Source organism: Megascapheus bottae, chromosome X, assembly GCF_031878675.1.
Source record: "Megascapheus bottae isolate mThoBot1 chromosome X, mThoBot2.hap1, whole genome shotgun sequence".
Classification (NCBI taxonomy): Eukaryota; Metazoa; Chordata; class Mammalia; order Rodentia; family Geomyidae; genus Megascapheus; species Megascapheus bottae.
This window is the reverse complement of record NC_143547.1, coordinates 93,694,819-93,710,441: the sequence shown is the minus strand read 5'-3', so window position 1 is coordinate 93,710,441 and position 15,623 is coordinate 93,694,819. Positions and strand designations below refer to the sequence as shown.

Sequence of the window (15,623 nt, the reverse complement as noted above, 5' to 3'; positions counted from 1 at the left end):
CACTGTCCTTCAGTTTATCTAGATTATGTGTGTTATATCAAAAGTGTAGGCTGGGAGTTTGGTCTAGTGGTTGAGTGCTCGCCTAGCATGCATGAAGACCCAGGTTCGATTACTTGGTATCACATACGTAGAAAAAGCTGGATGTGGTGCAGTGGCTCAAGTGATAGAGTTCTAGAATTGAGACAGTCCAACGACAGTACCCAAGCCCTGAGTTCAAGCCCAGGACTGGCAAAAAAAAGTGTATGTTTGATCAAAATCTATTGAATGAATGGAAGCACGGGCCGGTGAAGCCTGTAATCCTGACTACATAGGACACTGAGAACTAAGGATCACAGTTTGAAACCAGTCTAGGCACAAATGTCTGTGAGACTCATCTCCAGTCAGAAAGCTGGAAGTGGTTGTATGGCTCAAGTGGTACAGCACCAACCTTAGATGGAAAAAGTCAAGCAAAAACTTGAGGGCCTGAGTTCAAACCCCAGTACTGGCCAACAACAACAACAAAACAAATCAATGAACTCATACGTTTTAAGTGTGTGCCATTCACTATGTATCAATTTCATCTCGACAAAGTCATAACAATCATTTGCAAGGGAAATGTCTATTTGGCTGCCGTAATAACAAGCAAACAAAAAGTGACTGTTATGATCAGGTAATATCTATATCAGGAACATCATCTGAATACATTCATTGTTTTCATTTATTACCTCTGAACATGTTCAGTACGTACCAGACACTGCTTGGTGCCCAAGACAGACAAGAGGCTTGCTGTAGGAAGCTTCTACTGTGATGGGACAGATAGATCCATAAATAATATCAGTAAAATGTCAGAGGTTGGTATGACAGAGCAAAATGGGATAGTGTTGAAAATGTTTAGTAAGATTCTAGGAGCTGAGTGTTTTGTAGTAGATGCCTGCAGCTGTATTAAAAAGGTATTGACAAGGCCGGGAGTTTAGCCGAGTGGTAGAGTGCTTGCCTAGCATGCATGAAGACCCGGGTTCAATTCCTTGGAACCACGTACATAGAAAAAAGCCAGGAGTGGTGCTAAGGCTCAAGTGGTAGAGCTCTAGCCTTGAGAAAGTCCAAGGACAGGGCTCAGGCCCTGAGCTCAAGCCCAGGACTGGCAAATAAATAAATAAATAAATAAATAAATACATATATAAATAATATATATATTTAAAAAAAGGTCCTGACAAGTGAGGAGAAGGTAAGAGGTGGCACTGAGACCATCAATAACCCTCCTCCATCATGTACAGAAGTCTTCCCCCATGCATTCTCTTTTTCTCAGCTTTATGACTTTAAAAAGTACACCAAAAGAATAACTAACCTAATTAAGAATGGGCAAATGAATAGTTTTCAAAATGAATGACAAAAAAAAGTCCTGACACTTAGCAACAAAGAGCTGTGACTGTTTGGATGGCTTCCATATATCAGGATAGGTAACCATAAAACCACTATGTATTTATCCACATAAGGAAGTATTATGGAAGTTGGCCTTATTATAAATGTCTCAATAGTATGACTATTTTAACTGGTGCAGAAAATGTTTGAGAATAATAGAGAATTCTTGTTATAGACTAGTTTTATTTCCAAGCAGCATTTTAATTGCAAAGTGTTTTTTGTTGGGAAACATAAACCATCCAGTTTGTAGTGTAGACAAAGGACAAGTACTCTTTTGTTCACAAGTATTCTGTTTCGAGTGTATTTTATTCACTTTATGTGACTGTGTCTGAGCCTTTGCTTAGGATACTGCAGCTGGATTGTGTAGTGGAACCAGGTCCAGAAAAAGAATTGCTAAAGAATGCAAGTAAACAGGATGTCAGATGTTATCCTTAGCCTATTTCCCTAAACATAGCTTTTTGGCTGCAAACTAAAATGCCGTTCTCCTAGCTTCTGATTCTACACAATGATGGCTGACAGCAGGCACAATCTCATTTGCCTGGCACATTGTCACCATGCGACTCAATGTGTTTTGCAAGGAGGGATGGTGACACATACATATCTCTGTGTCTGAAGACATCCGGCCTTTTCTTGGGGGAATTATCATAGTCTCCCTAAGTCTTCGAGCTTTCTTTTGCCAGCATGTTTCCTGAGAAGCTTAGATCTAACAAGTGCCAATTGGCATGTTTTTCCTAACAGAAGCCAGATTATCACTGGGGCTAGACTGTATTGACAGCATTTTCCCAGACTGACCCATGACTATCTCATTTCCAAGGTCCCCTGAAGTGTTGGCCCACCTCTGTTTTCCATAAGCACTGGCTTCCTTTTCTCTCCTTCCTCCTCAGCATCCTCCTCACTTCCTTTATAGCTTCTTGTACTGTTTGGACTTCTGAGGCTGTGCTTTGGTGTGTGTGTGTGTGTGTGTGTGTGTGTGTGTGTGTGTGTGTGTGTGTGTGTGTGTTCCTTTTTATTTTTTTTAAATCCTCATGAATTTATTTTTCAGTCTTTGAACATAAAAATCAATGTTATCCTGGAGTTTTATGTCGGTTTTTATCTCTGTCTACATCTTTGATTAAAAAAAGCCCTCATTCTGAGTGGGTCTTACGGTTGTTCAAGAAAAGTTTTTTTTTTAAGCCTTTGCTGTGCAAGTATCAGAAGAGAACTCATAAAAAGGAAGAGAAGAGCAGATGCAATCACGGATGTGGCTTCGTACTTGCAACTGCCCCAGATAGTTTGTCCTAAGAGAGTAGACTAGCCTCCGGAATGAATCCAGAAGAGCGAATCGTGACATGGTTGATATCTTTGGGAGTTTTGGATTCCCCCAAAAAGACCATCTGTGATCCGGAAGAGTTCTTGATGTCTTCACTGAAAAATGGGGTAGTGCTTTGCAAACTGCTCAACAGACTTCAGCCTGGCTTGGTAGAAAAGGTAAGGCTAATTTTGCAGAATCTTTGGGGTTGTTTATTGCAAAGCAGCAGTAATGAAACTCTTTAAGATGTTTTTCTGTTATCCAACTAATGGAAATTGTCTGCTTTACTCTCTTTCTAAGCGTTGGACCTTCTTCCTGTATTTGTAGGTCAAAAATATCAGAAAAATTAAATGTTAGTCACTGCCCTACCCCTGAATGCTACTACAATTTTATACCACTGTTAAACCACTGGCAACAGAGAAACGGAAAGTACTCATATGACAAGTGTGCTGGGTTGTGGAGATACATGTTACATTTCTCCATGTCACAGACATGTTTGGAACTTGAAGTGTACATGAGTCTGTATAACAGTTTGCCTAATAATATCATTTTTGTCTTAAAAAAAGTTGAACTATTGAGGAAGGAACCAGTTAGGAACAAGAAGAAAGAATCCAAAATGTCACACATGGTTTACTGAGAGACAGAGCCAGACAGATCAAATATAGGTGTTAAATGCAGCATGCATTCAAAATGAAACTAACCTTGGTCTCAAAGAAAGTCGAATATTGATATTGTAAGCCCATCATCTCAACAATGGATAACTTCTACAGTGGGTACTTTAGGTAAGCTTAAAAACAGTCCTACTATTATTTTCTTACACACTACAAAATGTGACTGTGATTCGAGCACTTCTTGCCTTCTTGCATTGGTTTCTACTTTTTTTTATTGATGAACTAGATTTACTTATAATGTTTAAACTTGAGAAACAGATAAATTAGTGATCGAATGGCGCAAACAGCCCAAATGAAAAAAAATATCATCAATAAATTATCACGGGGAGGGGAGAGGAAGGTAATAAATATTGCTTTCTTGCTTAAAAGTGAGAATGAAGCTAAAAAATAGTATCTAGTTCTCTGTAATTGGCTAGCACCACACTTGGCTGAAGGTATGAGAAAACATTTATGATAGCTTGGTGGCATTTGAAACAAAAACCAACCGTTTAGCCAGTTACATCACTTCCTTTAGTGGTTATTTCTCTTCCTGGATTAACCGTGCTTCCCTCTAGTTATGAGCAAATGGTAACTTACAGTTTGCTTTGACATAGGATGACCATCTCCAAGTGACATTTGACTATGTTTCTCTAGTACTGTCTGGAGCCCCAAACTGAAGCCAGCTGCCTCAGCAACATCAATGAATTCCTCAAAGGATGTGTCTCTCTGCAAGTGGAGGTGAGCCTACTCAATTGGCTTGCTTTTTTTGCTCTCCTTAAACTCTGGACAAATGAGAGTTGAGATTAACGGTTCACAGTGGTGGGTGCTTGTGTCTGTCTTTTCTAAAAACCAGTTCCAAGGAAAACACAATCAAAATCAAACATAATGTCTTTTACCTAGGTGCCTGTGGCTCATGCCCATAATCTTATTATTCAAAAGGCTAGGATGTAGAGAATTGAGGTTCAAAGGTAGCCCTGGCAGAAAAGTAGGCAAGATTCCATCTTTAATTAAGTAGCACAAAAAGCCGGGCTACAGGTATGGCTCAAGTGGTAGAATACCACTTATGAGCAAAAAAGCTGAACTGGCAAGGGTCTGAGTTCACCCCCACCACCACATTTTAAGTACAGCATCCAAGCCCTGAAAGCAGGCTTCAGGTGACAGATCTTTTGTAAGTATACTTCCCTAATAAGGAGAACCCCAAAATGGGCCACTGGCTGCTACAAAGGCTTACTGTGATACCCCTGAGTTGGGACGTGAGGAAAGGGTTTTTGTTACTCTTTACCATTAACACCTCTAAATAAAGGCCTTAGAAAACTAAAAGAAGGCTTGGCATTGGTGGCTTATACCTGTAATCCTAGTAGTAGTAGTATTTTGAGCAGGGATTCAAGCCTTAAATTTCTTGTTTCAATCTCAGTTTCCACTCATGAGTGGCTTCGTGATGTTAGGCATGTTATTTAAATACACTTCTATACCTTGATCTCCCCATCTGTAAAAGAAGATTAATGCATGGAATTCACATGCTCTTTTATTTATCTATTTTTTTCTGGCTATTGCTGATGCTTGAACTCACTCTCTGGGCACTGTCCCTGACTTTTTTTTTTTGCTCAAGGTTAGCATTCCACTACTTGAGCCACAGGGTCACTTAAAGCTTTTTCGGAGTAGTTTATTGGAGCTAAGAGTCTCATGACCTTTTTTGCCTAGGCTAGCATTGAACTGTGATCCTCAGTTCTCAGCCTACTAAGTAGCTAGGATTGTAGATATGAGCTACTTTTTGCTTGGCTTCTGGATTTTTTTGTCTGTTACAGGGCTTGAACTCTGGGCCTGGGCACTGTCCCTGAGCTCTTCAGCTTAAGGCTAGCACTCTACCACTTGAGCCACAGTGTCACTTCCAGTTTTCTGGTGGTTAATTGGAGATAAGAGTCTCAGGGATGGGCCTGGAATTTGGCCTAGTGGTTAAAGTGCTTGCCTAGCATGCATGAAGACCCGGGTTCGATTCCTTGGTACCACATATATAGAAAAAAAAAGCTGGAAGTGGTGCTGAGGTCAAGTGGTAGAGCTCTAGCCTTGAGAAAGTCCAAGGACAGTGCTCACACCCTGAGCTCAAGCCCAGGACTGCCAAAAAAAAAAAGAGTCTCAGGGACTTTGTTGCCTAGGCTGACTTTGAACCGCAATTCTCAGATCTCAGCCTTCTATGTAACTAGGATTATAGGAATGAGCCGTTAGTACCTGGCTCCTTCTGGATTAAAAAAAATAAGCATTTTAAAATTGCTATTATAAAGGAGATGTTACCATTTTGTAAGTCACGTAATGAGTAAATTTCTTTTTGGACAATGTCACCCCTTTGTTCTCGCCTAATTTTTCTGTCCCTATACTTCTGGTTTTCTGGTGGCTTATTTGGTAAGTGTCTCACTGATTTTCTTGCTCAAGCTGGCTTTTTCCAGGAGTCTCAGATTTCAGCCTCCTGAACAGCCTCCTGGCATGAATTCTCCCATTTTTAAGTCCTCACAAGAGTGTTTATAACATACAAAGTGTTCTTCTAATTGTAGTTATTTATTACTTCTACCAGTAGCCATAGTTTCTTTACCCCTGATAAAATTGCCTTCCTTCCCAGTTTTTCCTAGTTAGCCCTAGTATCAAGCTATACCTGTCTCAGAATATCTTATTCTAGCCTTCCTTGTTGTCCAATCTGAGAGTGCTCTGTCTCTCTGAATCTCTATATATTTCTCAGTCTTTGGGAGTGGATGTGGCTTCAAACTATTTTTTTTGCCAGTCCTGGGGCTTGAAATTAGAGCCTGAGCACTGTCCTTGGGCTTTTTTTTTTCTCAAGGCTAGTGGTCTGCCACTAGAGCCACAGCACCACTTCCAGCTTTTTTTTCATATTTTTTATTGTAATTAATAGAAGGGTTACATGATATTTGCCAGATAGATGGTGCATTAATTCCCATACACTGATACCCTTTCACATGTCTTGGTCCCCATTTCCCTCCCCCCACCCCCACCCCTCATCTTGTTTTCCCCCCTTCCCTATCCAATTTCTATGCATGTGGAACCAAGGACTTGAACCTGGGTCTTCATGTATGCTAGGCAAGCATTCTAACACTAAGCCAAACTCCCGGCCCCTTCAAATTATTTTATATCACATAGAGAATGATGTCTATTATGAAACATATTTAGTCTTTTCTTTTTAAAGAATTCAAATAAAAACATAATGAAGTTTCAAGTGATTTCTGTGTTTGGAATCTTGCAGAAGGTACACTGAACTTTACAGTGCTAAGAATACTAGATGAAACAGAAGTAGCATCTGGGGGCTGGTATCGTTGAGGATTTTTCTGATAATTAAAGCTTACTCATTTAAGCACAAATGCTGAAAATGTTTTCATCCACTTTGGGTAGAAATTTTACTAAAAATGTTTTCATCCACTTTGGATAGGAATCTTACTGAAAAGTGTATCATGATTTTCATTCTTAAAAATATGCACTGAGCCGGGCACAGTGGCTCCCGCCTGTCATCCTAGCTACTTAGGAGGCTGAGATCTGAGAGGATCAAGGTTCAAAATCAGCCGCACAAAAGGACCTGACACTCTTATCTCCAATTAACCCCTAGAAAATGAGAAATGGGGCTTTGCTCAAGGGTAGGCTGATAGCCTTAAGCTAACAAAGCTCAAGGACAACGCCCAGGCCCAGGGGTAGGGTGGTAGCCTTGAACTGAAGAGCTCAGGGACAGCACCCAGGTCGAGTTCAAGCCCCATGACCCACAAAAATATGCACTGAGCATATTTTTATCTTTCTGTGTCCCTATCCCTCTTTCTGTCTCTGACTCTCCCTCTCCCTCCTCTCTCCCTCCCCTCTCCCTCCTCTCTCCCTCCCCTCTCCCTCCCCTCTCCCTCCCTCCTTCCCTCCTTCCCTCCCTCCCTCCCTCCCTCCCTCCCTCCCTCCCTCCCTCCCTCTCCTCTCTCTCTCTCTCTCTCTCTCTCTCTCTCTCTCTCTCTCTCTCTCTCTCTCTCTCTCTCTCTCTCTCTCTCTCTCTCTCTCTCCCTCCCCCCCCCTCCTAATTTGGGTCGACCAAACATGATAAGAACGTTGGAGTAAGGCAGTATGTGGTACTGTGTTTACACACATGACTTCTTTAGATTGATAGATGTGAGATAGAGTTGTAGCTTGGTCATTTACAGACTGTGTGACTGTAATAGTTACTTGGCATGTGTATGATACTGTTTCCACATCTGGATAAAGGAGACATAACATCTACTGCGGGGATGGGGGGTATTATTTTTTCTGGTTGTGGGACTTGAACTCTGAGCCTGGGTGTTGTCCCTGAGATCTTCAGCTCAAGACTACTGCCCTACCCCTTGGGCCACAGCCACACTTCCCATTTTCTAGTGGTTAATTGGAGATAAGAGACTCAAGGTCTTTAGTGCCCAGGGTGGCTTTGACCTGGGATCCTCAAATCTCAGCCTCCTGAGTAGCTAGGATTACAGGCGTGAGCCACCGGGAGTTATTTTAAGGATCAAATTAAAGGATGCATCTAAAGCACTTAATAAATCACGGTATATAAATATGTACACTAGCTGATTACTGGTACATGATTACTAAGCCTTCTTTGTACTACTGTTCAAAAAACTATGCCTGTAAGGAATATATAGTACCCAGAACCCTGAATGAGAGCTCATTAAGGTCTGTAGCTGAAAAGTGAACTGGGAAACTCCGAGTAGGCAGGTGTGTTGAATAGGCAGTGTCAGGTTTCCAGGTAGGTAGGAAACAGAGCTAAGTACAAGAGAGTGTTGGAACCTTTCCTGAGAGTGTATGCTTCAGCCCAAAGTGCCTAGCTTAGTGCCCTGCATAGGACATACCGATTGCACTCCTGTTGACTCTATCAAACTCTAAATGTACGAAGCCAGGTGCCAGTGGCTCACGCCTGTAATTCTAGCTACTCAGGAGGCTGAGATCTGAGGATTGCAATTCAAAGCCAGCCCAGGCAGGAAAGTCTGAGAAACTCTTACCTCCAATTAACTACCAGACAACTGGAAGTGGTGCTGTGGCTTAAGTGGTAGAGTACTAGTACTGAGCAGAAGAGCTCAGGGGCAGTGCCAGGGCCCAAACTTCAAGCCCCACAGCCAACATAAAAAAGCACACAAAAATGGGCTGGGAGTGTAGCCTAGTGGTAGTGCTTGCCTAACATGCATGAAGCCCTTGGTTACACATTCACAGAAAAAAGCCAGAAGTGGGGCCATGGCTCAAGTTGCAGAGTACTAGCCTTGAGCAAAATGTATCCAAGGCAGTGTCCATGCCCTGAGTTCAAGCCCAGGACTGGCAAAAACAAAATCAAAAACAAAAACAAAAAAATATACACACAAAACAAAACAAATAAACTCCCTTAAATATATGAAAAGCAAGAAAAACAGATGGACTCTCTACAACACAGACCACAAGATTAGATGTCTAAGAAAAACTGCCAGCTTGAGGCTGGGGTCATGGTTCAAGTAGTAGAGCAAGTTTCCTAGCAAGTATGAAGTTCAAATCCCAGTACCACATACAAAAAAAGATTACCAGGTTAAAATGATCTCTTTGGAAACACAGAACTGAGTCACAGATAAAGAACCATACTGACAAATTAAAGGTTGCACTGTGGGACTTGAACACACTAAAATTTTCCACCCACTGAGTGGCCTTTGGCCTTTTCCAAATGAGCTCCATCTGTGTGTGGGCTATGGCTGAAATGGGACTCCAGAGTTCACATAGATAGTAACAGACAAGGGAAGTCAGTTGAAATAACTGATCTTTAAAATACTTCTCTACTTTGTCTCTCTCTCTCTTTCTTTTCTCTTTTCTTTCTTTCTTTTTTTGTGCCAGTCCTGAGGCTTGAACTCATAGTCTTGGTACTGTCCCTGAGCTTCTTTTGTTAAAGGCCAGCACTACTATTTGAGCCACAATGCTACTTCTGGCTTGTCCGTTTATGTGGTAGTACTAAGGAATCAAACCCAGGGCTTCATGCATGCTAGGTAAGCACTCTACTGCTAAGCTACATTCTCAGCCCTATCTTTATCTTTTGAAATACAAGTTGTTGTTGTTGTTGTTGTTGTTGGTGGTGGTGGTGGTGGTGGTGGTGTGTGTGTGTGTGTGTGTGTGTGTGTGTGCTGGTACTAAGGCTTGAACTCAGAGCCTGGGCACTGCCCCTTACCTTTATCTGCTCAAGTCTGGTGCTCTATTACTTGAACCACAGATCTGCTTCTGTTTTCTGTTTTTTTTTTAATTGATTAGCTGTAGATAAGAGTCTCAAGGGAGACATTTGTGCCTAGGGTGATTTTGAACTGTGACCCTTAGATTTCAACTTACTTAGTAGCTAGTATTATAGGCACGAATACCAGTGCTTTACCCAAGTTTTTCAATTTTGATGAAGTCACATTCAACTATTTTTTGTTTCGTTGCTTATACTTTTGGTATTATCTAATAACCCCTTTCCTAATTAAATGTAGTGAAGGCTTACTCCTGTTTTCTTTTCTTCCTTCTTTTCTTTCTTTCTTTCTTTCCTTTTTTTTTTTGTTTTCACCAGTCCTGGTTCTTAAACTCAGGGCCTGGGCACTGCCCCTGAGCTTCATTTGCTGAAGGCTAGTACTTTACCATTTGAGCCACAGTGCCACTTCTGGCTTTTTCTGTGTACGTGGTACTGAGGAATGGAATCCAGGGCTTCATGCATGCTAGGCAAACACTCTACCTCTAAGCCACATTCCCAGCCTCATCTGTTTTTTGTTCTTTCCTTTTTCTTTTTCTTTTTCTTTTTGCCAGTCCTGGGGAAACTCCTCAGGCCAAGGTAGGGTGGTAGCTTTGAGCTGAAGAGTTCAGGGACAATGCCCAAGCCCAGAGTTCAAGTCCCACGACTGACAAAAAAAGCCAGGTAAGCGGAAATCTTAACAGGGATTGTATTCAATCAGTAGGAGAACATAGCCATCTTAATTTCATTGGATCTTTGACTCTACAAATATTGAATGTCTTTCCCTTTATTTAGGTTTTCTTTAGTTTCATTCAGCCACGTTCTGTAGTATTTTTTTGGCCAGTCCTGGGGCTTGAACTCAGGGCCTGAGCACTGTTCTTGATCTTTCCTCAAGGCTAGTGCTCTATAACTTGAGCCACAGTACTACTTCAGGTTTTTTTTCTGTATATGTGGTGCTGAGGAATCAAACCCGGGTCTTTGTGCATGCTAGGCAAGCATTCTACCACTATGCGAAGCTCCTGGCCCCAAAATTATTTTCTTAATTTTTTATTTTTCCTTTCCATGGTACAAAATACAATTGATTAAAATTATTAATATATGTTGGTTGTTCAAGGAGGTTTTATTGTCCACTTCTGTCCATATACCCAATGCATTCTAATCACGCAACCCCTTCACAATCTCCCTTTTTTTCTTCTTAAAAAAAAACAATTTTAGCAAGTTTCATTATTCTATTTTCATATATACTTGTAAAGTGTTTTTCCCATATTTACCCTTCTTTACCTTCTCTGTTGCTCTTTTCTGGCATCTACCCCAGACCCCAGTCCTGGGCTTCAGCTCAGGGCCTGAGCACTGTCCTTGGACTTTCTCAAGGCTAGAGCTCTTACCACTTGAGCTATAGCACCACTTATAGCTTTTTTCTATGTATGTAGTGTGGAGGAATCAAACTTGGGTCTTTGTGCATGCTAGGCCAAACTTCTGGCCCCCAGCAGAGGTTTTTATACTTTACTATCATTTATTTTTTCACATTTCAGTATATATTAATTGTACAAATGAATTAACTTCTCTCTACCCATCCTCCTTAACCCCATATTGTTCAATAACTTCAATGGGTCTCTTTATGCTATCTTCATATAGACACAGTGTAATTTGATATTATTCACCTTCCATCATTCTGTTTCTTTTTCCCCCAATCCTCCAGTCACACAGCTACACTCAGATTACAACTCACTCACACAGACACAGACACACACACACACAGACACACCCACATGCACATGCACACATATCTAATATGTGCATATATCTATGCATAACAAATTATGCACATTTGCTATTATTCTTTTTTCTTTTTATTAAAGAAATGATTAACATTGATTTTTATATCATATTTGAAATGACGTATTTAACAAACAAGTATTCAGGAAGGGAATCTCTATATACAATCACTGGCTGTTAGATTTTAGATCATAATTAAAATTAGGCTGAGGGTTTGTATGTCATAGATACATATTAATCTATGTAATAAAACATTATGTCTATAGAGTCATATATTTTTATTTCTATGTAGCTGTGTTTATATTTTTAATACCATGTCCAAAGCATTGGGTATGCAAATATTGTGTCCTCGCTCTTGTACTCTTTGGATCTAATAGTCACATATTAAGGATACCATGCACCTTTTGTTCCTTTGGTCTTGACTTGTCTCACTCAACATGATTCACTCTAGATTCATCCTCTTCCCTGCAAATGCCATTATTTTGTTTTGTCTGTTGGCTATGTAGAATTCCATTGTATATATATATATATATATATATCACATTCTCTGTATCCATTCATCTGCAGTAGGGCATCTGGATTGTTTCCATCGCCTGGCTATTGTGAATAGTGCAAAAATGAACATAGCTGAGCAGGTGTCCTTATCATATCCTGGGTCATGCTGTTCAGGATAGATGCCCAGGAGTTGTATGGCAGAATCGTAGGTAAGGTCTATTTTCAGTTCTTTAAGAAACCTCCACACTACTTTCCAGAATGGCTGAACTTGCTTACAATCCCACCAACAATGCAGTAGGGTTCCTTTTTCTCCACAACCCCACCAGCATCTGTCATTGTCTGAGTTCAAAATCTTGGCCATTCTTGTTGGGGTAAGGTGGTATCTTAGGGTTGTTTTTATTTGCATTTCCTTTATGACCATGGATGATGAGCATTTTCTCCTATGCTTTTCTGGCATTTTAATCTCTTTTTTTGATAAGTCTCTCTTTAATTCCCTTGCCCATTTAGTGATTGGTTTGTTGGGTTTGGGGGAGATTAGTTTCTTGAGTTCCCTGTAGATACTGGATATTAAGCATCTGTCTGATGTATTATTGGTAAATATCTTTTCCCAGTTGGTTGCCTGTCTTTCTACTTTAGTAGCTATGCTTTTATCTGTGCAGAAACTTTCTATTTTTAAATAGTCCCATTTATTGAGTCTCTCTCCAATCTGTTGTGACCCTGGAATTCTGTTCAGGAAGTTTTTGCCTGTGCCTATGAGTTCCAGTGTCTCTCCAACTCTATCCTGTAGCAGTTTCAAAGTTTCCGGTCTGATATTGATGTCTTTGATCCATTTTGAATTAATGCTTGTGCATGGCGAAAGGCTAGGGTCAATTTTTAGTTTTCTGCATGTGGCTGCCCAGTTTTCCCAGCACCAACAATTGAATAGGCTGTGTTTTTTCCACTGTGTATCTTTGACTCCTTTGTCAAATACAAGTTGACTATAGGTGTATGGTTTTATTTCTCGATCTTCTGTTCTGTTCCACTGGTCTTCTGGTCTGTTTTTTTGCCAGTACTATGCTGTTTTTGTTATTATGGATTTATAGTAGAGTTTGAAGTCTGGTATTGTAATACCACCTGCATTGCTCTTTTTGTCTAGAATTGTTTTGGCTATTCTAGGTCTTTTCTTGTTCCATATGAACCTTTGGATTATATCTTCTATTTTAGTAAGAATGTCTTTGGGATTTTGATGGGGATTGCATTGAATTTGTATATCAATTTTGGCAGTATGGCCATTTTCAGTATATTGATTTTCCCTACCCATTAGCTTGGGATGTCTTTCCATTTCCTGGTATCCTCTTTAATTTCTTTTATTAGGCTTTTATAGTTCTCATTAAATAATTCCTTTACATCTTTAGTTAATTCCTAAGTATTTTATTCTTTTGGGGACTATTGCAAATGGGATCATTTTCTTGATTTGGTCTTCTGTTTGTGTATTGTTGGTGTACATGAAGGCTACTGACTTTTTTTTTGCCAGTCCTGGGCTTGAGCTCAGGGCCTGAGCACTGTCCTTGGGCTTTCTCAAGGCTAGAGCTCTACCACTTGAGCCTCAGCACCACTTCCGGCTTTTTTGTATGTATGTGGTACCGAGGAATCGAACCCAGGTCTTCCCGTTTTTTAGAGGTTAATTGGAGATAAGAGTCTTAGGTTCTTTTGTTCTGGGGCTGGCTTTGAACCTTGATCCTCAGATGTCAGCTTCCTGAGTAACTAGGATTACAGGCGTGAGCCATGGCATCCAGCTTCTGATCTGATTTTGTCCTCGTCAACATCCCATTGAATTTTCTCATGTTCTTTTTCTTGCTTTTATTTTTGAATCTTCTTTTGTTGTAGAAATGGAATTATTGTGTTAAATTTTTTAATTAAAAAATAGAAATGATTTTATTTATTTTATTGTAAAGGCCATTGAAGAGGCAGTTACAGTTATATAAGTAAGGTAATGAGTACATTTACTTTTTTTATTCTTTTTTTCTTTTCTTATTGTAATTAATAGAAGGGTTACATTATTTTCCCTAGATAGAAGGTACATTACTTCACAAACATTGATACCCTTTCTCATGTTTTGGTCCCTATTTCCCTCCCCCCACCCCCACCCCTCTATTGTGTCGAATTTTGATAGATAATGTCAAATTCCCCTACAAAAATGGTATTCTGAGTTTCAATCCCATTAGTAGTGTAGAAAATGACTTCTTTCTTAGGCCTTTGGCAATATTATTATGTTTAATGTTTACTAAATATTAAATGGTACTCTTTTGTATGTTTTGTCTTACATGTCATGATTTCGAATGAATTTGGATGTCCTCTCCTTTATAACCTATTTCTAGTTTGTCAACTCTTCATATCATTCCTGTTTTCTTACAGAATGGAGAAGTAGGGAAAATGTTCTGTCCTCAAGCAACAACTTCCTAGAAGTTTTTTATGGAGCTGCCCTTATTTCTAGGTAGTAGTATTAATGTGACCAGGAAGTCTTTCTAGTACAGCTATAGTTTTCCTTGGTGTGTGTTGCCTTTCGATTTAGTGGAAATAGGGGGCCCATGCAGTTCTCATTTATTGGTTATATCTGGTGATGTACATTTCTGCCTGCTATGTTTTGGCAGCAGCCACCTGACTGGGTCTGGGTCAGTTCTAGTCCTTGGGGTTTTCTTCCACTTTGCAGTTAGTACTGCCTTCCCATTGTCAGGAGCATTTTACCATCTCCTATGCTGCTTCTGGGCCTAGGTAACTTTGTAAAAAGATGTTTTGTTCATGAAAGGTCTATTGAATGAATCTGAGATTCAACATATAAGATTCCCCTGTGTCTGTCTGTCTCTCTTCGTCTTCTTCCTTCTTTCCTTCCTTCCAATACCAGCTGGTAGCAGTATGGGATATTTTTTCTGTGCCCCCACCCCCTCACTCCCTCCTGTCTCCCTGAGTCACTCCATCTGCCTTGTCACAGGAACAGCATGGGTGCACTCCCTAAATTGAGTCCTCTGGGACAGATGATTTGCCATTTCCCAGGGGCTGCTTAGCAGGGAGGCATTCTGGAAGTAAGACAGCTCTGCTGATAATCATGAGTCAAGTGTAACTTACTCTCCTAGCCAATTCCCGTTCTTAGAGAGCTGGCCTCCTTGGAGGCCAGGTACACAGGCCAGGTGACCAACAGTTTCAGTAGACTCCCATCAAGCCCAATAGCTGCCATTAGTGTGAAATCATAGTCGTCAACTCTAGGCCTCAGTCAACTCATCTGTAAAATGACAAGCCTAGAGTAGGGATTGTGAAATGTCTAATGGTCTCTACAGTGCTCTTGATTGGCCTATTTCCATTAGTTTCTGCTGGCTAAAGCTTTGCATATTTAGCTGCTCAATTTGACTAGTGAGTAGACTAAAGAGGATTTTGATAAGTTATTTTCTTCTTGTTGAGTAAATCCCACACCCCTAATGGAATTTCCAGGAGCTAATTAAATGTTATCATGACTCTGGCCACCAGTCTTTTACTGACTGCATTATATTTCTGTAAACACTTGACTTCATAGCAGGTGACAAATATCCCTCATTTCTTAGGATGCTTTTTATTGTCTGACAGAATATTTCATTTGGGAGCCTATTGTGAGAGAACCCAGGAAGGGAAAGAGAGCCATGTGAAGGGCTATGGAGTGACTTTCTGCTTAGGTGTCACCTCCCCATTAGGCAGCTTGCACACGAATGGAGGAAGAGGAAATTGGCCACCACCGGGATCAGCTAGTGTGCGTGTCTGGGTTTTGCGCCTGAGGCTTTGGCAGGCCAGGTGCCCATAGCCC

General features: G+C 40.5%; 1 protein-coding gene across 2 annotated transcripts in view; it reads left to right on the top strand.

Moving 5' to 3' along the window:
• The first annotated feature begins 3,995 nt into the window (after positions 1-3,995).
• The window catches only part of Arhgef6 (Rac/Cdc42 guanine nucleotide exchange factor 6), a 129,283-nt gene continuing 117,655 nt past the window's right edge, over positions 3,996-15,623 (top strand). For both annotated transcript variants that reach the window (XM_090326543.1, XM_090326542.1), the window contains exon 1: positions 3,996-4,074. The gene's annotated coding sequence lies outside the window, so the exon portion shown is untranslated. The remainder of the gene's footprint in view (positions 4,075-15,623) is intronic.